This window comes from Nannobrachium achirus, assembly GCF_963921795.1.
Source record: "Nannobrachium achirus genome assembly, chromosome: 11".
NCBI classification, from domain to species: domain Eukaryota; kingdom Metazoa; phylum Chordata; class Actinopteri; order Myctophiformes; family Myctophidae; genus Nannobrachium; species Nannobrachium achirus.
Genome location: NC_137820.1, coordinates 58,812,757 through 58,838,806, shown reverse-complemented (window position 1 = coordinate 58,838,806; position 26,050 = coordinate 58,812,757). Strand labels below are relative to the sequence as shown.

Here is a 26,050-nt window from a genome sequence, read left to right as displayed (position 1 = left end):
CCCGCCCCCTCTTCTATTGGCCGAAACTTTATTTGGCTTCATCTCGCCAACCGTTTGTCGTACAGACTTGTGGGTAGTGTCATTTGACTTGTTTCAGAGTCCTTCAGCTTAATTGGTTTAACTTAGCCCCGCCCCCTCTTCTATTGGCCGAAACTTTATTTGGCTTCATCTCGCCAACCGTTTGTCGTACAGACTTGTGGGTGGTGTCATTTGACTTGTTTCAGAGTCCTTCAGCTTAATTGGTTTAACTTAGCCCCGCCCCCTCTTCTATTGGCCGAAACTTTATTTGGCTTCATCTCGCCAACCGTTTGTCGTACAGACTTGTGGGTGGTGTCATTTGACTTGTTTCAGAGTCCTTCAGCTTAATTGGTTTAACTTAGCCACGCCCCCTCTTCTATTGGCCGAAACTTTATTTGGCTTCATCTTGCCAACCGTTTGTCGTACAGACTTGTAGGTGGTGTCATTTGACTTGTTTCAGAGTCCTTCAGCTTAATTAGTTTAACTTAGCCCCGCCCCCTCTTCTATTGGCCGAAACTTTATTTGGCTTCATCTCGCCAACCGTTTGTCGTACAGACTTGTGGGTGGTGTCATTTGACTTGTTTCAGAGTCCTTCAGCTTAATTGGTTTAACTTAGCCCCGCCCCCTCTTCTATTGGCCGAAACTTTATTTGGCTTCATCTCGCCAACCGTTTGTCGTACAGACTTGTGGGTGGTGTCATTTGACTTGTTTCAGAGTCCTTCAGCTTAATTGGTTTAACTTAGCCCCGCCCCCTCTTCTGATTGGCCGAGACTTTATTTGGCTTTATCTCGCCAACCGTTTGTCGTACAGACTTGTGAGTGCTGTCATTTGACTTGTTTCAGAGTCCTTCAGCTTAATTGGTTTAACTTAGCCCCGCCCCCTCACCTGATTGGCCGAAACTTTATTTGGCTTTATCTCGCCAACCGTTTGTCGTACAGACTTGTGGGTGCTGTCATTTGACTTGTTTCAGAGTTTTTCAGCGTAATTGGTTTAACTTAGCCTCGCCCCCTCTTCTGATTGGCCAAAACTCTATTTGGCTTCATCTCGACAACCGTTTTTCGTACAGATTTGTGGGTGCTCTCATTTGACTTGTTTCAGAGTCATTCACCTTAATTGGTTTAACTTAGCCCCACCCCCTCTTCTGATAGGCCGAAACTTTATCTCGCTACAACTCTTCAACCGTTTGTTGTACAAACATGTGGGTGGTGTCATTTGACTTGTTTCAGAGTTCTTCACATTAATTGGTTTAACTTAATCCCGCCCCCTCTTCTGATTGGTCAAAACTTTATTTGGCTATAACTCATCAACCGTTTCTTGTAAAACTTGTGGGTGCTGTCATTTGACTTGTTTCCTTGTCCTTAATTGGTGTAACTTATCCCCGCCCCCTCTTCCGATTGGCTGCTGCCCCTTGTGATGTGGGTAGAGCTGCAAGGGCCTCTAACAAGTTGTAAGACTCCAAGCCAAAAACCTGTACTGTAGTTGGACTGAAAGCACAATTAACTGAATAACCAACCATAGTGGGAAGCAAGAGTATGGGAGGGGTGAGGAACAAGGGAACTTATAGAGTTGAGCGAGCAGTTGAACACATGCTTTAGAACAATCTACATGGATGGCTGGCATGTGCCCATTGGTTGGTTATGAAACCTTTGTGCAGAGAATATTGTTTTCAAGTCTTTTGACCATGAAAATAAAACACAAAGCTTTAACCCATTGAAACCAGAGGCCTCAAAACGGATGTTTAGAATAATAGCTTAGTATATTTGACCATTGCAAAATCTTACAGCTGTAGTGCTTTGACCCAAAAGAATAAAGTGCAAATTATTCTTGTTTATACAGCTGCGAAGGAATATAATGACGAAGCGAGTTCGGGGGAGTGTTCTGGAGGTTGGCGCGCTCACGCGGTCGGGACCTGCGTGTCCCGCCCCCTATCCACAATATATAGGTAGACCTGCCTGTAGGTAAGGTATTGTTGCGCAAGCTTCTGCTTGTAGGCTGCTCCTGCCGCTCACGGAATGGTTACCGGATGTTTCGGCTGCTCACTATTGCTAAAGCGCATTTTTAGCTGCTGTGCAGGCTAGGGCTTTCACCGACTAGTCGACTAGTTGACTTGTCGACTAGTATAACCACTAGTCGATCTTGTAGGTACTAGTCGAAAAGTCGAAAAAAAATAATTAAAAAAAATATTTTCGTTTTATTTTTTATTTTTTATGAAGACCTAGCAAACTCATTTCAATTCGATTATAGTTGTTTTATGTCTAACAACCATTACAAACGGAATATTTGTATCCAGTCACACACACACCTTGCTGCATCTCCCCACCGAGGGGTTAATATTCCCAAAGACAGTGGAGTGGAGTTCACCCAGAGTTCACCTAAAGTGCTCCGTGTAGCGTCTGCACACAGCAGTGAGTTGTGAGACTAGTCCTACAGTCAGAATATAGTTGTTTAACAGTATAACATCGTAGCGCGATCATAGCAGCAAGTGAGGACAGGCCAGTTCTTGCTACAACGAACAGACCGACAGACGTTCTGCACGTTCGTTTGATTAGAAGTAATTAAAAGACAGAGGAGTGTTTGTGTTGTGTAGCGAGCTAGCCAGCTAGCCTGGCTAGCCGACCATGGAAATGGATATATGTCCTTTGTTTACGAGAGACAGCAGATATTGGTGAGTAAGCATGGCTTTCTATTACTGTAGCAGCTCAAATGGATGTGGCGATTGTGAAATGCTGGTCTTGTTGTTGCACTGACTTGCACACGTGGGGTTTGTGTGAGTATCCGTTGTCATGGTAACTTGGCTGCTGTGAAAGCCGTGCCACAGTGCTCTTTATTATGACATAATATGTTAACGACTAGTCGACTAGTCGACTACCAGTGGCTTCAACTAGTCGATCTGTAAAAAATGCTTGAAGTGAAAGCCCTAGTGCAGGCTGTGATCAAGGCAAGGCTTATGGCATAACTGTTGGGTTGTTGTTTGTGGTAAACACGGCTGAGGTCTACTTCTAACTACTGCTTCATCAAGGTAATGTTGCACATTCCAGCGATTTTTGCATACTACAGATCAAGATGGAAGTAGTTGTGGCTACTGGCTAATGCTAAAATAACTTCATTGTGCTTGGCTTTGCTTGCGACCGTTCGCTATAAAGGTAAACTCAGTTGGTTGTGCTTTCGGGAACAGTGGTGTGTTGTCGACGGCACTAGCCGTTCCTTCCTTTCAGTCAGCCAAGGGCTAGCTTTTGCTTGTTGTTAGCCGGCTAGCTTCTAACTTCTGTAAGGATAGCTGTTAGCTGGTAAAACAGCTTGCTAGCCATGTTCTAGGCACAAGTATGGCCCGTGTGAAAACGTTGCCTCTATTAACAGTAATGACTCATGTCAGGAGGAATAAATTATGTAGGTAATATAGTAATAGTAATTATATGTCAGTAAGCGGCATCTACCTAGAAGAGTTTTACGTCTTCACGGAGGAGGTTTACGCTCAGTAGCGCATACTAAGCGCTGCGTGTGGGAAAAGTAGTTCTCTATCATGCCAAGCCTCGGCGTTGTGCTAGAAGTAATAGTCGTATGAACTACACGTCGGGCCAGGAGGAAAGCATTCGATGCAGGCTTCGTTGCAGCGTGCTTAATCTAGTTAGTATCTGGAGCCTATATTGCTTCTGCCTCTCCTCGGGTTATGTGTATGTTTCTTCATTCTTGCACTGTCTGGCCCTCGCGGGATGAATGATTAAAACTTAATCGCCGCTCGGTTGAGAAGCTATAAAGGAGGTCTGTCTGCATGGGCTCCTGGGAGGAGGAAAACCCGCGAGCTCATAGGTGCCATAGTTTACGTGCAAACAATGTTTTGCTTCCGCTAACGCAAGTCGTGCCTGTCTGACCTGACGTCACCAGTTGAACTCGCTAGTGCATGCAGGGAAACGTAGTCTACTCTACAGCTAACCATTCTCTTCAGTTTTCAGCATCCATCAGCTGCAGCTCATCAGCTTTTTCCTTGCATCGCAGGCTATTAGTTAAGGTTTGATAAGTTCTAAGTTGTTAGTCGTGCTGCTATATTAAATGCTAAATAAATATGCCAATTATTGCTGCTACCGCAGTCGGATACTGTCATGTCTCCGTGGTTTCAGCTGAGGCTAGCTCTACTCAAGCTGCTAATGCTGCTGTAATGGCTGCTAATAATTACAACTGACGCTACTGCTTTTAGGATGCTGACATCATGTTATCTGTGCAGTTCATGCTCAGCTGCCACGTGTCTGATACTAACATTATTTGTATCATTACAGCTCCTGGCTAAAGCACTTCTGGTCCGCTGCTACACAATCAAGTTATCGTTACTGCTTCATGTTAAAGCTGCTACAATCGTTACTGCTTCATGTTAAAGCCGCTACCAGTGTATCAAAAGTAAAAGTGATTTAATTTAAATATTGGTTTCAAACTAAGGTTATAGTATTGGGTCACATAGCACACTTATGTTCTAATGGTGTTCCGTAGCCGCTGCACTGGGTTACAGTGCTGGTTTACAGCTCATGCTAAAGCTGCTACATGACTGTTGCTAACATAATGTTCATATCCAGGATTTCTCTTATCCGTTGTGCCGCTATCTTGGAGGCTAAAATGGTCACATTATGGAGCCAGTGGCTCTTGTTGCCGCTACTACAGTCAGATACTATAATGTCTCCTATAGTTTCAGCTATTGTTAGCTCTACTCAATCTGCGGCTGCGTGCTAGCATAACTGCTAATAATGACAGCTAATGCTAATGCTTGTAAAAATGCTGCATCATGTTTTCTTACAGCTCATGCTAAAGCTAATACATGTTGGTTGCTAACATCCTGTTTATTATTTCAGCTCCAGGCCGGAGCGGCTGCAGGCCCACGGCTACGGCATCAGGTTATCATGGCAGCTTTATGCTAAAGCGGCTACATGTTCCACTAATCATGTTTTGCTTTATAGCTTCTTGCTGCGGCTGCTACATGTCTGCTGCTAACATTTCTATCTTTTCAGCTCGTGCTGGAGTGTCTACATAGCTGCTACTGCAGCAGGTCGCCATAGCAGCTTGGCGCTGCAGCTGCGGAGGTTTTCTGCTAACATATTTATCATTACAGCTCCAGGCCGGAGCTGCGGCAGGCCCACGGCCACGGTATCAGGTTAGCATTGCAGCTTTAGGCTAAAGCTGCTACATGTTCCACTAAATCATGTTTTTCTTTATAGCTTCGGGCCACGGCTGATACATGTTGCTGCTAACATCATGTCTGTCCTTTCAGCTTCTTGCTGGAGGCGCTGCATAGCGGCTGCTTCAGCATGTCATCATTGCAGCGTCGCGCTGCAGCGGCTGAGTGTTTTCTGCTAACATGTTTATCTTTATAGTTTCGTCCACTAGTGTATAATTCCATGAGACCAGTCAGGAGTGGGAGAGGGCATTGCTACTACAGCTTCCGCTACTTCTGCTGCTACCATGAGCCGCCAGCCTGCCTGCCTGCCCTCCTGCCAGCCTGCCGGCACACTTCAGATTCAGCAGACAGGGGTGGCCTGCTGCCCGCCCGGCTGCCGGCCTGCATGCTACAGATTCAGCAGACGGAAGTGGCCTGCTGCCTGCCCGCCCGTTCGCCTTCCTGCCTGGCGGCCGGCCTGCCTGCCTGCATACTACAGCATCAGTTAACACTATTACTGCTGCTACCATGAGCATGAACCAGCGCAGCGTCGTGCGGGAAGCTGTGGTGCAGGCTCGTCTTCTGGGGGCGCTGTCATGCTGCGACCCATCGTCGCCACCGCCACGTCGCAAAGGAACCGGGGATCTGCAGTTTCAGCACCAGCGGTGGGAACTCCATTCCTCTTGCCAGCGGCAGCTTTCCCAGAGGCACTGAGGAGCCAGACTCTACCAGGTAAATGGCAACGCATTTGCTTGTTTTATTCTGTTGGGCGTTCAAATATTAGGTAACCATAGTTGCATAGCAGCGCACTAGCTTGTACTGAATGTTGGGCTTTTAGCCGCTCTCTAGGCTTGCATAGCTTGCCTTTAAAGGTCAAGACGTGGATCTCGTGGATATTCTTATATGTGCAGCAGAGTGCTCTGTGGACTGCGGAAATGTCTCTGTGATCCTAAAAGTCAGCGACCCTAGGCGTGGTTTCATTGCTATGGTCAGCCAAAGCTAAGATTGTATTAACTGCAGCAAGCACAGGCCGTCACCAAGGCCAGGCTTAAGGTGTGACTAGCACATGGCCTTGGAGATGGCAGTTCGCCGTTAAATCAGGGAAGGTACAACAGTGGCAGTCGCAAGAACTAACTCTCCCTTCTGTCCTTTCATGTCCATGCTGAACACCTGGCTGTCTGCCCGACGTCCTCGTCAAACGACCCCCTGAGAGCTGCCAGATTTGCGGCCCGCCCCTCTACACTCAGCATTCTCTCCGGATCGGAGCAGCCACACCAGCAGCACTTCTGGTGCCCTCAGCAAACTAAGATCCTGCACGCCCAGCAGCTGTTGAGTTATCAAGCACACACAACATAGGACTGATCAAGGCGTGATTGTTCCAAGCTGTGTTCCCAGCTGTAGTCAGACGCACTTCAGCAAATGGTACTAGAGGGTCAGGTTTGACCGCTCGGGCACACGGGAAGGCAGCGACCGACGCAGCGGGACCGATGGGCCTCGGCTACTCTGGAAGTGGCGGCGCTATTAGCAGGGTGGTTTCCTTAGGGGTTCATTATGCGGCTCTGCTGCGTATACTCGGGGCATGCACCCCCGATAGCTTGTGTGTTATTTGCTGCGTCTCTGCTGCGCTTCACATGTAGTTAATATGCAAAGCAAGGTGGTTGCTGGGGTGTCCCTGTAGGATAGAGCATACCGTGCTGGGGCAAACCTGCGGTCGGCCCGCTTAGCAGTAAACGTATTGCAGCTTTCTTATATAAAATGTCGGTATTGCGCTCAAATAAATTGCAAATTTTCAGCAGAGCTCTACCATCCTCGCCGTTGGTTGGCTGTTGGCAGTGGATTCTGAGCATTTGCGTGCTTTGGGGGTGTGTTTTGGGGGGTCTCGGGTCATTGCCTGCAGAGATATGTTTAAGCCCACAACGTACACAGCCATACATGTACTTCGCCGTACATGGTACACGTGTGATCGTGGGCCTGCAGGAAATGACCCGAATACAGAATCCATCGCCAAAGTTATGCTCCTGCCTAAGTTGCTATAGATGCCTGTTCGTATTCCTAGGCTGTTAGTATGCTGCGGCTTTAGTATAGTATCACAGTATACATGTCATGCATTTGTCGCTCTCCTGCTGCTGTTAGTATGTCTAGTGTATGCTGCTGCCTTTATGTATCGTGCTGCTGCCTTCATATCCTGCTGATGTTTATATGCTGTTGTTGCTGCCATTCTTGTCAATAAAGTATAATTTAACCTAAAGAACGCTCCCCTGAAATGCTGCGAAGGAATATAATGACAAAGCGAGTTCGGGGGAGTGTTCTGGAGGTTGGCGTGCTCACGCGGTCGGGACCTGCGTGTCCCGCCCCCTATCCACAATATATAGGTAGACCTGCCTGTAGGTAAGGTATTGTTGCGCAAGCTTCTGCCCCGCCACCACCCCAGCTCCACCGTAGGTTCTGTGTTAGACCCCACGGGGGGTCTCGGGTCATTGCCTGCAGAGATATGTTTAAGCCCACGACGTACACAGCCATACATGTACTTCGCCGTACATGGTACACGTGTGATCGTGGGCCTGCAGGAAATGACCCGAATACAGAATCCATCGCCAAAGTTATGCTCCTGCCTAAGTTGCTATAGATGCCTGTTCGTATTCCTAGGCTGTTAGTATGCTGCGGCTTTAGTATAGTATCACAGTATACATGTCATGCATTTGTCGCTCTCCTGCTGCTGTTAGTATGTCTAGTGTATGCTGCTGCCTTTATGTATCGTGCTGCTGCCTTCATATCCTGCTGATGTTTATATGCTGTTGTTGCTGCCATTCTTGTTAATACTCCCCTGAACTAAAATTATTTTTCTTTAAAGGAGTACAAACAACTTTTCACCAAATGGACTTAATTTCCAATTACAAACATATTGGAAATATAAAATACATCTCTGATTCCACGTCTTGGTGGCACCTCGACCCATGATGGACTTTTTAGTGTTTCTCTCTGGTTTCAAAAGCATTATATAACAACTTTGGTCCAAACAGCGCCACCAAATGGCCAAAACTAGATGCCAAAATAGCAAAGACCTCCACTACATCGGCATATTTGCCTGGAGAGCTGACATATGCTGGGATGAAGGCTATCCACACGGCACAGAATATCAACATGCTGAAGGTGATTAACTTGGCTTCGTTGAAGTTGTCTGGAAGATTCCTTGCCATGAATGCTAAAATGAAGCTCAGAAGTGCCAGTAAACCAATATAACCCAGTAAGACTGCAAAACCAACTGTTGATCCCACTTCACACTCATAGACTATCTTATCGCTGTGGTATTGGGTGTTTTTATGAGGAGTCGGAGAGGCAGACACAAGCCAGACAATGCAGATAATTACCTGGATGGAAGTAAGAGCCAGAACGGTTCCTCTCTGCTGCACAGCACCAAACCACTTCATAATGTCTGCTCCTCCAGGCTTGGAGGTCTTGAACACGGCCAACACCACCATAGTCTTTACCAGGATGCAAGAGACACAGAGAACAAAACTGATCCCAAACACTGCATGTCTCAGCTGGCAGGTCCACATTCTGGGACGTCCAATGAACAGCAGAGAATACAAGAAACACAGTTTGAGTGACAGCAAGAGTTGGAAGCTGAGCTCTGAGTTGTTGGCGCGCACCATGGGCGTGTTTCGATGATAGACGAAGATTCCCAGGACAACGGCACAGATAAGTGTGCCCAGCAGTGAGATGGTTGTCAAGGAGATACCCAGGTCCTCATGGTAGGAGAGGAACTCCACGCTCTTAGGAACACAGCGGTCACGCTGGGGACTGGACCAGGAGTCCTCTGGACAACTGGTGCACTCCGCAGAGTCTTAACAAGGAGGAAAAGTTTAAAGAGAGAGAGCTTAGTAAAGTATTGCCCTAAAGATAACCTACATTGCTACATCCTACTATCTCATCGTGCAGTGGGAAATGTTTGCTTCACCATCAGGTTCTGCGATGCATTTCACTACTTAACCGCAGCAGCCATTGTGTCACTACGTGTCTGGTTGTTCCACTCCAGCTGTTCATTTATATATGCAATATTGTCCATTTTAGACTAGTCAATATTTCAGAAAATGTGCTTACTTAAAGTGCCATGATTTTTTTCTCCTCTAAAACATAATGATCAGGTATTATGATTATACTAGGAGGAAGATGTTTTCAACAAAAGTGTAAAGAGTTAAAATAAACCAATCGCAACTCCGCCCCCCCAAACGCTGTCTCTGCCTCGACCTCCGACTAGTATCACAGCCGCCTCTATTGGGCTCATTCACTTCATTGTAAATACAGCGGATTTTAACACATTAAATATAAATTCTCTTATGGACCCAGAGCTTCGAAATCTCTGCCAAATCCGTCAACAAGGCCTGGCATGTGTTGGAAAAAATAATTAGGGCTACACGAGAATTAAAACAAAACGCCAGAGGAATATAAGGACGCAACAAAGAGGAAGATGGAAATCCCCTGGCTGGTGGACCTACAGAGAGCCGTTTACACCGACTCAGATCGATTTAAATATGAATACACTGTATTGGCTAAAATGCCATGACCATGACTACAAACACCTCATTTTGACGCGTTTTACATTTTCATTTGAACAAATATGGTAGAAGTTAAACTTTTGTCCATCTGAAACTCACTGGCCTTAAAGATTCTTCTGTGATTAACATGTAAAAAAATATATATATTTTTGCACTACACCCATGCTACCTGGTTAGATCTGGGCCAAATATTGTGCTTTTAGAAACATTTGAATGAAAATATCCCTAGATATCCTAGATATGAAGTGACTGTTGTAGTCCGAAGCCTCTAGTCTTCTAGTAGTTTGGGTGTGGAAATAGTAATGTAAACCAACCAGTCTCATTGCTGATCTGTCCCTCAGAACAAGCCATGCAGTCAAAGCAGCAGACAGGTTCTCCTTTCCTTCTGGCCACACGGGTTCCAGGAGAACAGCTCTCACTGCACACTGACCGAGGAGGCTGCAGAGGAAAGGAGCAGTGATCAATTTCACTCTAAACTAAATTACATTCACATTGTGAGCGCAAATTTTAGAAAGCTGAAATTACTTTTGCAGATTCAAAGTTCCAGGAGATTCTGTCTTCATCAAGAGTGAGTTCATCGTCTCCCGAGGCAGACTTCTTGACCACACCTACATTGTGAATCTTTGGGCTTCCATCAGGAAGCCACGCCCAGTTCATTACATCGAAGATTGGTAAAGCATCACCTTTCTCATCAAATGATACAGGATCACCAGACGATGTGGTGAAGTTGACCCTTTCCAGGTAATAGAGAAGCTAGAAATGGTGATGAGCACAATCATGAAGTGCAAGAGAGTTTGGAAAAACGTTTTCTATTTTTTTCTGTAAGGGTTTGATTGATTGATTGATTGATTGAAGACTTTATTAGAAGTTTGCATAGGAAAAGGTACAGTTTCATGACGGTACAGTTCACTGGTACAAGGTCTACTAAAAGGAGATCCATGAAAAGACTAAGCTTATTTCCACTGGAAACCATTGAAGTATCTCATATAACATTGAATGACAGACAAATAGAACACAGTACTATGCAGTAAGATATGTAAAGAAAAACAAAAAAAAAGACAGTAAGTCTAAAACAAACAGTATATACAAAGAAGGGGCAGGGGAGGGTAGGGTTGGGCTAGGTTCATTTTTTACCAGTTGCGAACGGTTAAGAATGTATGCATGTTTTAATATATTGACCCATCTAATATTCGTCTAGTGTTGTATAAATAAATTGCATGATAGTATGTATGTATGTATGTATGTATGTATGTATGTATGTATGTATGTATGTATGTATGTTTGTATGTATGTAGCCTATGTATAACTTAACTAACTAATCGCTATGAGAATTATTGCCCTCAGATGGTACCGACCAACCCCAGTGGCTCACCGTCTATTTTGTGTATTTATTTTTATTTTTTTCAGGACGGATCGTTGTCTTAGCGTGATTCTAACTTGGTTGAACGCAGTTTGCAGATTGACATGCCCACATGGTTAACTGTGGGGCTGACATATATATACATAATAACCTCCTGAGATCAGACACATCAAACAGGTTAGTTAGTGTCTGCTGTTGCCAGGTCCTCTTGTCCAGTGCACACCCTTCCACCAGCATCCACCCAATCTAACAGGAGGGGTGCAAATTAACGTGATTCTAACTTGGTTCAACGCAGTTTGCAGATTGACATGCCCACATGGTTAACTGTGGGGCTGGCGATCTAACGGAAGGGGAACACCAGCGTGCTTCAGAAACCACATAACAGCAACCAATGGCAGCCATATCTCGCATGGAAATGTGGCTCCACCTGGCTCCATTAGTTAAGTGCCGGTGAGCTCCTACTTTTTCAATTCTTCTAGTTTTTCAATGTCATATTTACATTTTCATTATGGTTATTATTCTACGTTTGAGTCCAACTAGAAACATTTACAGGTCAACTGAATTCATATCCCACCTGCCATGGCTGTATTGTCTGCAAACTGGCACAGCTGTGCCCAGTGAAAGGCCCTCTTCCTGGCACACATTGCAACATGTCATGGAGGGCATGGGCCAGAGCATACACAGCCTTGTAGATATTATACTCTCCCCTGAGATCAGACATAATCAAACAGGGTACTGTCTGCTGTTGCCAGGTCCTCTTGTCCAGTGCACACCCTTCCACCAGCATCCACCCAATCTAACGGAAGGGGTGCAAATTTACACTGAAATGTGTGCTCCCAAAACTGCCTCACCTAAAGAAACAACAATGTAGAAATAAGCATAAAAAATTGATTGATTGATTGAATATTTTATTAACTGTTTGCAAATAAGTAGAGTGGAACAATTATGCAATGGTGCTAAAAGGATAACACAAACATCCCTTTAAGGGCTTGTTTCCATTAGTGTCCTGTGTATTCCATTCATTGAGCCATTCATTATTTAAATACTGTAAAATAATATATAATGATATGCAATAGATCAACACTAGTATGTGATACCAGTAAGACTCCCTAATCGGGAGATAAGCGACCGTCAGGTCGTATGTAAAAATCTGCCTGATGTTGGCACTAAATGGGACAGATCCATGTTGATGACATGACTGTAGACATACTGTGTGCCGCTTTGCGTGATTTTAGGGCAAAATCTGTAGGAGCAGTGTCCAAAAATGTGTTTGAAAAATCGGCCTGATGTTGGCGCTAAATGGGACAGATCCATGTTGATGACATCTAGACATAGCCTACTGTGTACCGATTTGCGTTATTTTAGGTACATTTGTAGGAGCAGTGTCCAGAAATGTATTTGCAAGGATTGGCCTCATTGTGGCGCTAGAAGAGGGGCATGTGAGAAATGAGGGGTGGAGGTTGAGACCTGGTATCTCTCCAAGACGGATGGCAAAACCCAGCGTACCTCTGAGGTAGGGACAGAAGTGAGGAGCCTGGAGATAAGGGTCTGACGTCCAAGCTGAAGAGGCAGGTAAGATCCATTGCAGACCTGTCACATTCTGCCTTATCACCTGTTGAGTGTGTTGGGGAACAAAATAAGTTGTGTGTGTGTGTGTGTGTGTGTGTGTGTGTGTGTGTGTGTGTGTGTGTGTGTGTGTGTGTGTGTGTGTGTGTGTGTGTGTGTGCGTGCATGTGACTGTGTGTGTGTGTGTGTGTGTGTGCGCGCGCGCGTGTGCTATGTATGTATATGTACGTACGTATGCACGCACGCACGCACGCACGCACGCACGCACGCACACTTTTTGAATCCCTGAATTGTATTGTAACACAAACCTCCTCGATGACATTATAATAATATGGCCCGTATCCAAATGCAATGACCACACGAGCTGTGGACGTCTTCATCACAGTGACGATCCTCTGGAGTTTATCCAGGTCGTTGTCAAAGGGCAGAGCCTCTGCATAAGACACACAACCCAGACCAGACTGATCCAGGTGAGACTGGAGTAATAGGGGTCACGACCAGCTTCATCATTGCCAAACAACCCAGGTCCACTCAAACCTCCTCATAATCTGGAGTATGGCTCGCACCTGATTGGATGAAGAATGGAGGGACAAGTACTTGTGTTAGATTATAAATAGGTACATCAGTGTTTGGAATTGTTACATTCATTATTATTATTAATGGCCAAGCCACCAAGTGGCAAAGGCCACTCATTGATATTGTACTTCATCATTAGTGGCCAAGCCACGAAGTGGCAAAGGCCACTCATTGATATTGTACTTTATCTCCATTATTATTATTCCACCACTTTTTCTCTAGTGGCTTGACCGTGCAGTCACTTTTTACGAAACTCGGCAGTATGGTCGAGGACTATGCCAAACTGCGAAAACACAAAGCTTGCAACAATTGACCTAAGGGTGGCGCTGTTGGAAGCCTTTGAAAGTGCAAACTTTGAACAGGTATATCTCATGCACTGTTTGACTCATAGCCATGAAACCTGAATACACTTATGCGTCTCCTCATGCCGAACAACTTTTACACTCTGACTTTTGACCTGACCTTTAGCTCTCCCACCATTTTGAATTATATGAAAAACAGTAAAAATCTATTTCCTCCTGCGATTTTTGCGTCACGTGCACAGAGCTTTTTTTTACATGAACTTTACGTTACTTCTCTTCACAGGGAATCAGGTGGGCGCCAGCTCGGTCAAGTCCAGGCAACTCACTTTCACGCTAATCTAACTTAAAAAGGGGTATATGGGGCCATAGGGCCAGTGAGCTCCTGGACGTTCTGTAGTTTAAGTAAGGAGTGAGTGTAGTACTCAAAATAAAGGGGATGCGTGTTTTAGCTCAAGGCTTTCCAATACAGACCGTCTCCACTATATTACTCAGAATAAAGGGGTGTCATGGCCCCTGCCCCAGTGTCCTGTGTTTGTCTATGTGTTAGTCTGTCTGTCTGTGTGTGGGCGTGTGTGGGCGTAGGCTTGGCTCCTGGCTTTCCAGATTGGCACACCTGTCTCTGGTCTTCTCATCAGACTCACCTGGCAGCCGTCTACTCATCACCTCCTTTCCATAAAAGCCCTGGTTTCTTCGCGGCGCGCTGCCAGATCGTTTTCACAGTTCCATGCGGTAACGCTTCTAGCCTGTTATTCCTAGTACAGTTTATGAGTATTATCCTGCAGTTCAGTGTTCCTGTTTTTGCTCTCTGTTTTTGGCTGTGGACTTACACCCTTGTTTTTCCTCCTCTTCAGTTGCCTGTCTGTTTGCCTGCCAACCTGCCTACCTGCTAGCCCACCACTGCTAGCCTACCACTGCTAGCCAACCACCTGCTAGCCAACTACCACCTGCTAGCCTACCTGCTAGCCCCACTCCAGATGACACCCTTGCCTTTCCCCATTCCTTCCTTATTATATTAAAGACCCTTGGACTTTGCTTTGGGTGTTGTGTTCTGCTTTTGGGTCTGCCAGTTTTGTTAAACGTGACAAGGGGACGCGTGTTTTAGCTCAAGGCTTTCCAATACAGGCCATCTCCACTATATTACGCAGAATAAAGGGGACGCGTATTTCAGCTCAAGGCTTTCCAATACAGTCCATCTTCACTCCTTCTCCTTCTCCTCCTAGCCAGGCCGGCTCACAGCCGTCAGATTTCCTTGGATAGGATACGAGACAGTCAATATGTGGAATTTCTATTCAGAAATGAGCAAGAGTGTGTGGAGTTATCTCTTACCGCCCAATGCACGCTTTGCAGCCAGGAGAATGCCAAGATCTGAAGGCAGAGGAAACTGTCGGTATTTGTGCCCCGCCCCACCTGCCGCACTACACAGCTGTCGTCAGTTCAGGTTGATTGAGAAGGTAAGTAGGAACGTAGCGGCCCTCGATGACGCGGCCTAAGCAGGGGCGGGGTCCTTGGGGTTTTACTCTGTCTTCATGCCACTCTCTTGGCTTCCTCCTGGTGGCGCGCTTACCTGGCAGTATTCCTCTTATCGAGATACCACACCTTCCATTGAATGTCATCATCATGTATTTATCAGATTGCAGTAATACAATTCATTGGGGGTTATACAGTGAGTGATGATACCTTAGGCTTAGGCTTGGTGCATGTTTGCTTGAGTTTATAATTTTTTTTATAGCATGGCTAGCGACCCCCCTAGAGAATAAATGACCAGCCGCCACTGTACATGACAGTTGCTAAGATCATGTTTATCATTACAGCTCCATGCTAAAGGCTGCTAACATCATGTTTATCTTTTCAGCTTCAGGCTAATGCTGCTACAAGGCTGCTGCAAAATCATGTTTATCATTACTACGTCATGCTACATGATTCGATACTCTATACCATTTTCGACCACAACCACAGCGATTTTAGTGCAAAAATGATTATTTTTATTTAAAGAAAAATACATAACTTCCTGAGGTAGATTTTTAAAGGCCTGCCTTTGATGTTTTCACATTCTAAGTACAAATAAGGCTGTGCAATCTGTATTTTCATAGTAACAACTACCCATTACACAGCATGTTGACAGTGTTCAATGAACATTTCCAAATAATTAGACTTTTTCCACATGAATGAAAACAATGCTCTTGAGGTATTGCACTTATTCAAAAGCCTGAGATACTAGTCACACATTCAAAGGGCATTTAAGTTAAAGTTATACCATGTAACTTTTTTTATAAAACAAATCTTAAAATTGTCCTAACTGTTAAATCGCTAAAGTTTTAGAACCCCCACTCCGTTATTTTCAGCTTCTAAAGCCTTCTCTTTATATGTTTTCTATGAAAAATTGCGTCATCACACTACCGGCCAATCACAGCGAGGGTTATACACTGCCGGCCAATCACAGCGCATCTTGAAGTGGGGTCGCTATGGCGGCCATATTTGTAGTCGCCCGTGTGTCTCTTTACTCAAAAGGTAATCTCGCCTACCAGGCAGGGTGAAGTAGTCCGTTTCTCCGGAATGCCTGAACGCACAGGAACCAGGGACCCCTCTAAAGATAGCTCTCGGCGTTGTGGAGGCAGACGCGGGGGTGTGAAGGTACGAAAAACGGCCGAAAGACGCGGACGCGACCGCGGTTTGCTATAGGGCTACTGACCACTAGTTGAGCATCTTACACAGTATAGCTTTAAATTAAAAATAAAAATAGCAGCCTTCGTTTTCTTTTCCACTTTGAATTAGGCCTTTAAAATAACAAGGACTAAACCAAAGTAGGATACACATAAAAGTAATGTTGTGAAGCAGGAGCACAACAGACAACAGCATCTAAATTCATTGCTTTCTGACCATAGTCAAAGCTATTATCTTGGTTTTCATTCATATATTAACTGTTACATCCAGTCTAAGGCCCGCCTACTCAAACTACATCCATTCATATCCACACACGGGCAAACTGAGAATCTTTTCCGTATCCTCTCTCCAGACCGGATATGCTCATCATTGGTTAGCTTTAGCTTTCGCTAAACAGGACGAAAACAACACACTCATTAACAGGGGTTTACTGGGCTGTGGGCTTGTGTTCTGTGCGGAGTTTAATGCTTCAAGTTAGTTCTAATTGTAATTCATTGCGACCGTAGGTCGCATTTACTATCAAACCCTGCACAAAGTGTGAGTGAGTCCGTCAGTCCGTCAGTCTGTCTGTCACACCTCACACGTCACACTCTTGCCCTGCTCATATCTCCGCAACCGTTGCCCCGATCCATGCCAAATTTTGCACACACACTCCTTACCTGCCAAACTACAACCTCCAAGGACCCCCGGAGCTCCAGGGACCCCCAGGTCCCTGGGGGACCCCCAGATGTAAAAAATGACCAAATGTGCTAAACTGACCAAATGACCACCCCAACGGGGCTGCTCACGGGGAATTCCCGGGGACCACCGACTCCTGGTGCTCCAGAACGGATGCAAAAGTGGTGGCGCCCCCAGTGGAGGTCCCCCTACACTGCAGCTCACATAAAATGCCGTAACTCCGGCTAGGAGCGACCGGGACAGCCGGGGCCGGTACCTATTCGTCCGCCTTGCCGGCGCGGAGACCCCACCCCTCATTTCTCACATGGCCCTCTTCTAGCGCCACCATGAGGCCGATTCTTGCAAAACACATTTTTGGACACTGCTCCTACAATTTTTGCCCTAAAATCATGCAAATCGGTACACAGTATGTCTACACTCATCCCATCAACATGAATCTCTCCCATATAGCGCCACCTCCAGGCCGATTTTTCAAAACACATTTTTGGACACTGCTCCTACAGATTTTGCCCTAAAATCACGAAAATCACTACACAGTATGTCTACACTCATGTCATCAACATGGATCAGGAAGATTTTGCCAAAACACATTTTTGCCTTATTTGTGGAGATAAGTGACCTACGGTCGCTTATCTCCCGATTAGGGAGTCTTACTGGTTGTAAGCCTATTCATAGGTCGGCATGTCCGTCCTGGACTGAGGTGCTTTGATAAGTTGGTCGCGTTGGCTCCTTGTTGGCACAGTTCGGTGTCTGTGTTCATCCACAGTAGCCTATACTTCCAAACCGCACTTCTGCGTTTTGTGTACAATCAAAACGGGTTGCGAAGGTTCTGCACATGCCATCCTGACGTGACGATTCTTTAGCTTACATAAATTACGACGATAAAAAGAACACAACAGCGGCAGTGGGCACCAAGCAGACGAGGCAGGCAGGAGGAGAGCATTCTCTCTGTGTGAGAGAATGCCCCGAGCGCACACGCGCGCACACACACACGCTCTGTGCTGCTGTGTGAGGACGCAGCGTGTCACAGCGGCAGCGACAAAGGTGGAAACTGATTATCGATATGATCGATACTACAGAGAAGTTATACCGAACCAAATTGATTTTTTCAGTATCGATATTTATCGATATACTGATATTTTTTACAACACTACTGCAGAGACATAATTACCTTCCTTTGATCCATTAACGAGGGGCCATCAACTACTTACTGGCATCAGCTAGACACAGACACACACACCTTCACTCTGCTTTAAAAGTGACTGGAGTCTCATTTCTGTCCAAATGCCTTGAATATGATTGAAAACGATAAAGGATTGCTGTGATTATGGTAAGCTTTCGTTTCATATCGCACTCACCATACCTGTAATTTTCACTAGACCCCCTGCCCTTGACTATTTTTTTTTCTTTTTCTTTTTGGACTGGGATTGGTGGGGGCCAGACAGAACCTCCCCGTGGGCCGCAAATGGCCCACATGCTGCTTATTGGGGAACTCTGGTGTAGTGGTTAGTGCCTATGCCGAATATGTGGAAGGTTGCGAGTTCTAATCCCACCTGGGGTTGAGTTGATGCTGGATGCTCATGGTGTGTACACATGTCAAACTCTTTGATGTTGACACGTTTGATAAGGGTTTATATTAAACGGTGCAACGATGCAGCGTCCGATTGCCGTGAAAGTCCAAAGAACGCGTGGCACCCTTTTCACTTTTGCCAAATTATAGAGCCACCAGGAGGCCAAAGAAACCTAGCCTGGTTAATAGACCAATTATTTGTTTACAAACATTGAGACTGAATGCACAGCTGACTGTATCATGTAATCAATTCCCAACAGATCCCCAAACCTGTTGTTTTGGGGAGCACTGGTTATTCAACCTCCTCTTGTGCGCTAGTGAGGTGCTCCCATGGGTGCGCCCTTATCGAGACATATATACTTCATTGCGCAACGGTGTTCCACGTCAAGAGTAGCTGATATACAAACTCACATCGCGTCACCAATGCAACCCTTCTGAGCTTGGAGGTCTGCGGCTCTGCGCGCGACACCGTCGCAGGACGGAGCATAATTAGGCTTCATGGACTGCAGCTGGGCGAGCAGTAGACGCTCTGGTGATCCAGTGGATCGGGTGGGTGATCATGAGGAGCGCTCCCTCTGTTCTGATGACGGAGAATAGAGGTGGGGTTTGAAGGACAACTGTTTTGAATCGCTATTATTGTTTACAATCAACAGAAACTAAGGATTATATATTTCAAGAGTGAGAATTTACAGTAAAAATCCTAAGCATTCTTCCTCCACACTGGGAGAAAAACGGCATCTGAAAGTTTGATGGAATGCATTTTTAAACACGAGTGCCATCCATTGCACCCTATGAACGGTGGGGTTCATTTGGTGCCGACCGGCGTGCGCATACTGGTTTATATGAATGTGACGTGGACCATTAAGGCATCTATAAACCAGGCCGCACAACACCACCCCCTGGCACTAGTGGTGGTGTAGTGTGGTCTGGCCCCTCATGATTGAGAATCCATTTCCACCAGCCACCAGAAAGGGTTAGCCAATCAGGGCTGTAGGCTGTGTGGACACAAAAACATTTCCCCCTCCCCTCTATGACAGGCATCAAACAGGTAGTTGTCTTTGATGCTTTCATTGATTAGAGAGAACACTAACCAGGCTCTAGCCCACCCCCCAGAAATGGAATCTCTCCCTGCAATCCCAGACTCTCTTCCCAAAACGAAGTGCGTGATAGAGGCTGGCACCACCAGGCTAAAAGAAACCTACCTGACCTGCTGGAGATTATTATTCATAATTATTATTATTAATGTGTGTACTAGTTCACCTGGAAGACAAACCTTGGTATTGTTCTGAAGAAGGATGGGAACTGAGTCAGGTCACTGAAACAGGAGCAAGACGCATAATAACTGATCTGAAAAAAGCACAATAATTTACAATTTAGGCATTTAGAAGACGGTCTTAATCCAGAGCTATTTACAATAAGCAAGGTAGGTAATACTTCAATAGATTGACATCAATACATAGTCATCTAAAAGCACCTAGTAAAAACTACACATCGTTTCTGTAATGTACTCGATTAGGGGTGTTCAACAGTGGGTCTGGTACCCCTGGCGGATCCTCAGGTTTAAGGGTGTTTTTTTTTTTTTTTTTTTTTACTGCCTTTGCCCTTTGGAATCTCATTCCAGAAAGCATGTGGATCACAATTTGCTGTTTTAACACAAACATTCTCCATTACCCTACGATCACAATAGAGACTGAATACACCTGTGTATCCTTGAGCACCATGGACAAAAAAGTGATATTTCAAGCATGTTTCAAGGTTATTTTGTGCAATAAAGTATCTGTCGCATTGGCAGTGCGCGAGCGTTTATATATTTATTCTCTGGAGACAGAAACGTATCCTCAGTTTAGGCTCACATTAATTAGAGGCACTGTTCAGCATGAACGATAACAACGTAGCTTCCCCAGCATAGCACACAGCTATCAATGTAACACCAAAACCAGTGTTGGGTAATGCTTTACTGTAAGATATTAACGAATTGCGGTAATGACCAATATAACGCATTACTAAAAACAAAATCGGTAATATATTATTAAAATGATACCAACGTTACTGCATTACTTTATGCGTTACCAACCAGGGTCCCGTCATTCCGTTTTGAGCCAATATGGTAAAGATTTTGTGGGACCCAGATTATAGCCTACCATTACCTCCTGTGCCTGCAGCCTTTCTCTCTCTGCTATATTCTGCGGTTTGATGTTCTGTGGCTGCAGCGTGCTGCTGCTGCCCCGCACAGACACGCAGGGACATGCAGAGAATGTTAGAGAGGCAGGGGCTGACATTTCTAAAAGGGCCTTTTGGTGGACAATTCTCTTGAATGCAGCCTTCAGTTATTGTATGGAAAGGGGACATTTGCATTTCTTTTACCATGTAGTAAAACAAATGCATTCATGGTCTGAAGAGGGCACTTTTTACAGACGGATAAAAGGGCAGGGGCTCAAGCCCCCTTTGATGTCTATGTGTGCACGTGCCTGCAGACACGCACTGTCGGGTGGAGTGGAGTGCCTGGAAACCATTGCGCACAGAGAGTCAGCGTGCCCAGGTGTTTAGAATGATTATTAGCCTACAAGCTACTAAACTCCACAATATTTCAACAACTGAAGAGAAAACACACGCTAAAATGTATGCATTACTGAGAACACAGGCGGCGGGTGAGCCAAACGTTTGGCGAGGCGTTTTTTTCAACACTACTCCACAACATCTCGGATCCAAATATTGTACTTTTACTCCACTACAATTATGAGAACATAGCTACTAGTTACTTTGCAGATGTAAATTATTATATTATAAAACATAGTGCCTTTAGCCCCGTTTTATAGACTATTTGAAAATAGCCAATCTATTAAGCTCACAACGCGTTGCGCTGTGCTGTGACACGTTGTGAGCTTATTTTGATGCCATCACTTTCGTAGCCTACTTTTACCCAAGTACATTTTGAATTCCGGACTTTAACTTGTAACAGAGTATTTCAATAATGCAGTATTGATACTTTTACCTAAAGTAAAAAATCAGAGTAAGTTTTTCTCCACTGAGAACGGAGAGATAGAGAGTCAGACTCTAGAAAGCGCTCTATGAGTATGATCACATCAGCTGCAGCCCATGGTCATGATCAAGCCTAATTTATCTCCGTCCCGCGATGATGTTGCGTGCAGAGAATAGCAGACCTCCAAGCTCAGAGTCACACCGGGCATATCCGCGACGCGATGTGAGTGTGTAGCATACTGTATGACTGAAACTTGTACAGCCAGCTGTTCTCAGCGCTGCCGTCTATATAATGCTGCGTTCATTCTTTATATTAGGCTATAGCCTATATCATTTGAAAAATACCCAGCAGCATTTGGGAAGGCATAGCCTCCCCTAGCCCATGACTGAGAACTATCAAATGCCTGGTTTGACAGCATCATATAGCCCAACCATGAACTGTAGCGCTGCGTTGGTGGATGTTTTCTCCAACGCACAGACTGTCAGATAAAACATGCCCAAAACTAGAAGCAGTGCTCTTCCGAGCACAGGTCTCCACCAGGCCAGGCGTCCTGGTGGTGCTATAATAGGCCGATGTAAAAAGGGTGGCATGTGTTCTTCACCAATCTTAGACCTTTCATGGTGCCACCATGATGCTGATTTGAACATTTTGTAGTGTAATTTCTTCCTTGGCGTTTTGCGAATGTGCGTGCACAATTTCATTACAATTGCACACTGTGTTCATGATTTGAGGCATTTTGTTTGAAACGGATCAATCCTGCAAAGTTTGGAGGCCAATCTTAGCCAATCAGGATGGAATATTAAATACAGGACAGATCCGTCTTGATCATATGACTGTAGAGATACTGTGTACTGATTTGTGTTCATTTTGGGTAAAATCGGAAGGAGTAATATCCAAAAATGTGTCTTACATAAGTCGGCCTCCAGGTGGCGCTATAAAAGGCTGATGTGAAAAATGCAAGGAAAGGGTTTTTCCTTGGCATATAGGGAGTGCGCTTACAAAGTTTGAAACTGATCGGTGGAATTATAGGTAAAACCACGAATTGGCCTGTTATAGCGCCACCATGAGGCTGATTTGAAAAATTAGAAGTGGCATTTCTTCCTCATCCTAGTGGGAACGTGTGTGCGCGATTTCATGTTAATTGCACTCTGTGTTTGTGATTTGAGGCATTTTGTCCAAAACGGACCAATCTTACAAACTTTGAAAGCCAATCTCAGCCAATCAGGATGGAATATGGACAATCAGAGAGATCTGTGTCAATCACATGAGTGTACAGAAATGTGTTTTGCAACTTTTGACATGCAGTGGTTTTCCTGCTATCTGTGCGTTTGTGCCGGTTATAATGAGTCTCAAACGCGCAGTTCATTGGCTACTGGACTCATGCGTCGAACGTCTATTCACCCCCCCCCCCCTCCTCCTTGACTCTAGCTACTCTCTCCCTGTCTGTATTTATCCACAGCCCAAGTTTTGAGGAAGTAAGCTCTACATTATATTGTCCTTTAATTGTAAATATGGGCATATAAAATACATTTATCCATTCAAATATCTTATTTACATAAATATCCTTCATATCAAGTAGTCCGTTTATGCTTTGGTGAAATAATGAAAATCGCTATGTATCGCAATGTATTTGCGCACTGCCCGGGTTACAGAGCTCCGTGGAACCTCATTCCTCCTTACCGCTGTATCCGAGCACAGTGCACTGCTCCCCGGGGTCTACCCCGGGGAGCGTAGAGCTCGGGAATTGGGTTGCTAGGTTTGACATCACAAACTCCATGGGCCATCTGACCTAGAAATCTATATTTGGGCATAGATGACTCATCGTGACCTCATCATGATTTCAATCGCTATAAAAGGACACTCAGTGACATACACTCTCCACAGATAAAGCAGTCAACCAGCCTACCAGTCAACCCATTCTTTGATTACTTTGTACAACTAGATTAACTTTTCAATGGCATCCCCACTGGAATTGACCGAAATGTACGACAGACAATGCCGGTCTTATACCAGGAAAGAAGCATTTCTTCGACTCAGACCTTATCGCCAGGGTTGGCTTATAGCAGCTGTCGGTAGATAATGCCGGTCTTATATAAGGGTCATTTGTGTACGGTGTGATTTGCCATGGTTACTCATTGAAGTTGAATCTCCATATATGGAGATAACCTACGCATCACACTAAGTCTGACCTCACCAGCCCATATTTGGGCATGAGCAACTTATGTCTCCATATATGGAGATATGATGACATCACACAGTCCTCAGCCGATGATGTGGCGTGATGTCATACAATACACAAACGAGCCCAGATATGAGCAGGGCAAAGGTGTGACGTGTGACGTGTGACCGACCGACCGACCGACCGACCGACGGACGGACGGACGGCCGGTGGAGGTTTTGATACTAAACTGCGACCTTACGGTCGCAATCATGTCTGAGACATGTCAGTTTGCTGTGACAGTGCACAGAGCACCCACATACACCCCACTGGCACGGGCCGGCGAGCAGACAGTAAAACGCTGATAACACAAGCAAATGAAGCAATAGGTTCTCTAAACTGAGGCAAGGGTTACCGCGGCGCGGACGGTCTAAATTGAACTCTGCGAAGGTACATATGTAACCACAAGGCTCCGGTAATGTATCGTCCCCGGGGTAAGAAAAAACACCCGCGCCTCGGGCTCGGCTCGTATTTTGAACACAATTCCCAGCTGAGCCTCTTTAGCTGCCATGGTTATGTGTCTGTGTCCTGTGTCTTGTGCGAAAACAACGAAAATGCGAGCACGCACCCGATCCATTGATCTGCAGCACGCATCTCTCAGTGTGTTGGAGGGGCTGCCGCAGATCTGTAAGTGCGTGCGCGTTCGTATGTGTGCGTGCGTGTGTGTGTGTGGCCACTGGGTCGGGACCATAGTTTGGGAACCGCTGGCCTATAAGGGCTGAAGTGATTGATATTAATAATCAAAATCTACAAAGTTACGAATAACTAAAGCCTCCAAATGATTGTAGTGGAGAGATAAAGTGCATTTGCCTCTGAGATGTAGTGGAGTAGAAGTATAAGAATTGAAAATTGGAAATACTCAAGTAAAGTACAAATACTCAAAATTGTACTCAAGTACATGTACTGCACCATACTAATATTTGTTATTAATGAGTGGGAGAGAGAGGCTCCCCTGGTGGTGAATATAGAGTATTTCAGGTGACAGACCTTTTTTCAACAGGGCCCATAAAAGAGAGAGACCACAGCTCCATGGAGTGGATTTTCAAGTTTAAACATTTTAAAACATGTTTTTAGGACCAGGGCAAAGACTTTTATGATTGGTAAAAACAGAATGTCATTTGACCTTTAATATACCTTAGAGGAGTTGTGTGGAAATAGAAAAAAAAGTTCCCCCTCTTCTGTGTTGCCTAGAACTGGAGGATTGATTTTGGGGTTTGTATTGTAAAGTACAATGTGTGATGTCATCAAGTTGTACTTTACAATACAAACCCCAAAATCAATCCTCCAGTTCTAGGCAACACAGAAGGGGGGGAACTTTTTTTCTATTTCCACACAACTCCTCTAAGGTATATTAATGATATAGTTCAATATTGAAAATGGGTGGTCTTCCCCTTTAAGTAAATGTACTTCGGGGCGGTGGAGGAGGGTGGGGGCATGACATCATCTGCTGGCGTGGCAGAGCTTTCTCCTGGGTCCAGTTGTAGCTGTGACAACTCCCTCTCCTGCTTCCATGCCTCCATCCATGCCTTCATAGACAGGTCCTCAGTAGAGTTCTCAACAGGCCTGAAAACCCTTGCCCATATATGATATAGCTCTAATCAGTGCAATATAGGACTAGACTTCCGGGCCACGTTGCAGCCTGATTTATGCCTGAAAATCTAGGTTTCTTTTAAATAGGGCTTGAGTTTTACCTTTCTTTCTGACATGATGACTGCATGCTGCCACAGGCTCTGCTGCCAACCAAGAACATACCAGTGTCCCCATTAAACAATATGGATACATATCTTTATATTATATAATTATTTAGACAGTCATACTCATATCACGATGTATCAGCTTAAGGAAATGCATCTCAGGTTCAAAATGACTCCCGTAAGGGAAAATGTGTGTGTGTGTGTGTGTGTGTGTGTGTGTGTGTGTGTGTGTGTGTGTGTGTGTGTGTGTGTGTGTGTGTGTGTGTGTGTGATCACAATAAGCAGGCCACTCTACACCCTGAGCCACTGTTATTTTCCTACGCTGTATTTACGTAATTCCACTGTGCATGTGTGCGTGCGTGCGCACATGTGTGTGTGTGTGTGTGTGTGCGTGCGTGCACGTGTGTGTGTGCGTGCATGCGTGTGTGGGCACAACAGCTCTGCCAATTGGGTTCAGCTCTATTGGCACACTGTGTGTTGATTTGTCAAGTGGGAGACTGGGGTTCGATCCCAGAGACTGGGGTTCCATCCCAGAGACTGGGGTTCGATCCCAGAGACTGGGGTTCCATCCCAGTTAGCACAAATCACGAATTTATAAAGCACATTTGAATGGCCGTAAAGACAAAAAATGTATACATTTTTAAATGTCGTCCATTTAATATACAATAATAGAAAAAACAGCTCAGTGGCCTTATGGTTAGAATGTATGCCCTGAGACTGGGAGGTCAGGGTTC

The 26,050-nt window shown here is 45.2% G+C and overlaps 1 pseudogene across 1 annotated transcript; it reads right to left on the bottom strand.

Moving 5' to 3' along the window:
* Positions 1–5,678: 5,678 nt before the first annotated feature.
* On the bottom strand, positions 5,679–25,142 carry LOC308294489 (extracellular calcium-sensing receptor-like; annotated as a pseudogene). The gene is made up of 7 exons: positions 25,030–25,142; positions 20,572–20,644; positions 12,946–13,113; positions 10,237–10,464; positions 10,026–10,149; positions 8,089–8,999; positions 5,679–5,880 (listed from the first exon to the last, which is right to left on the bottom strand). The product of its transcript is annotated as an extracellular calcium-sensing receptor-like (transcript).
* Positions 25,143–26,050: the final 908 nt, after the last annotated feature.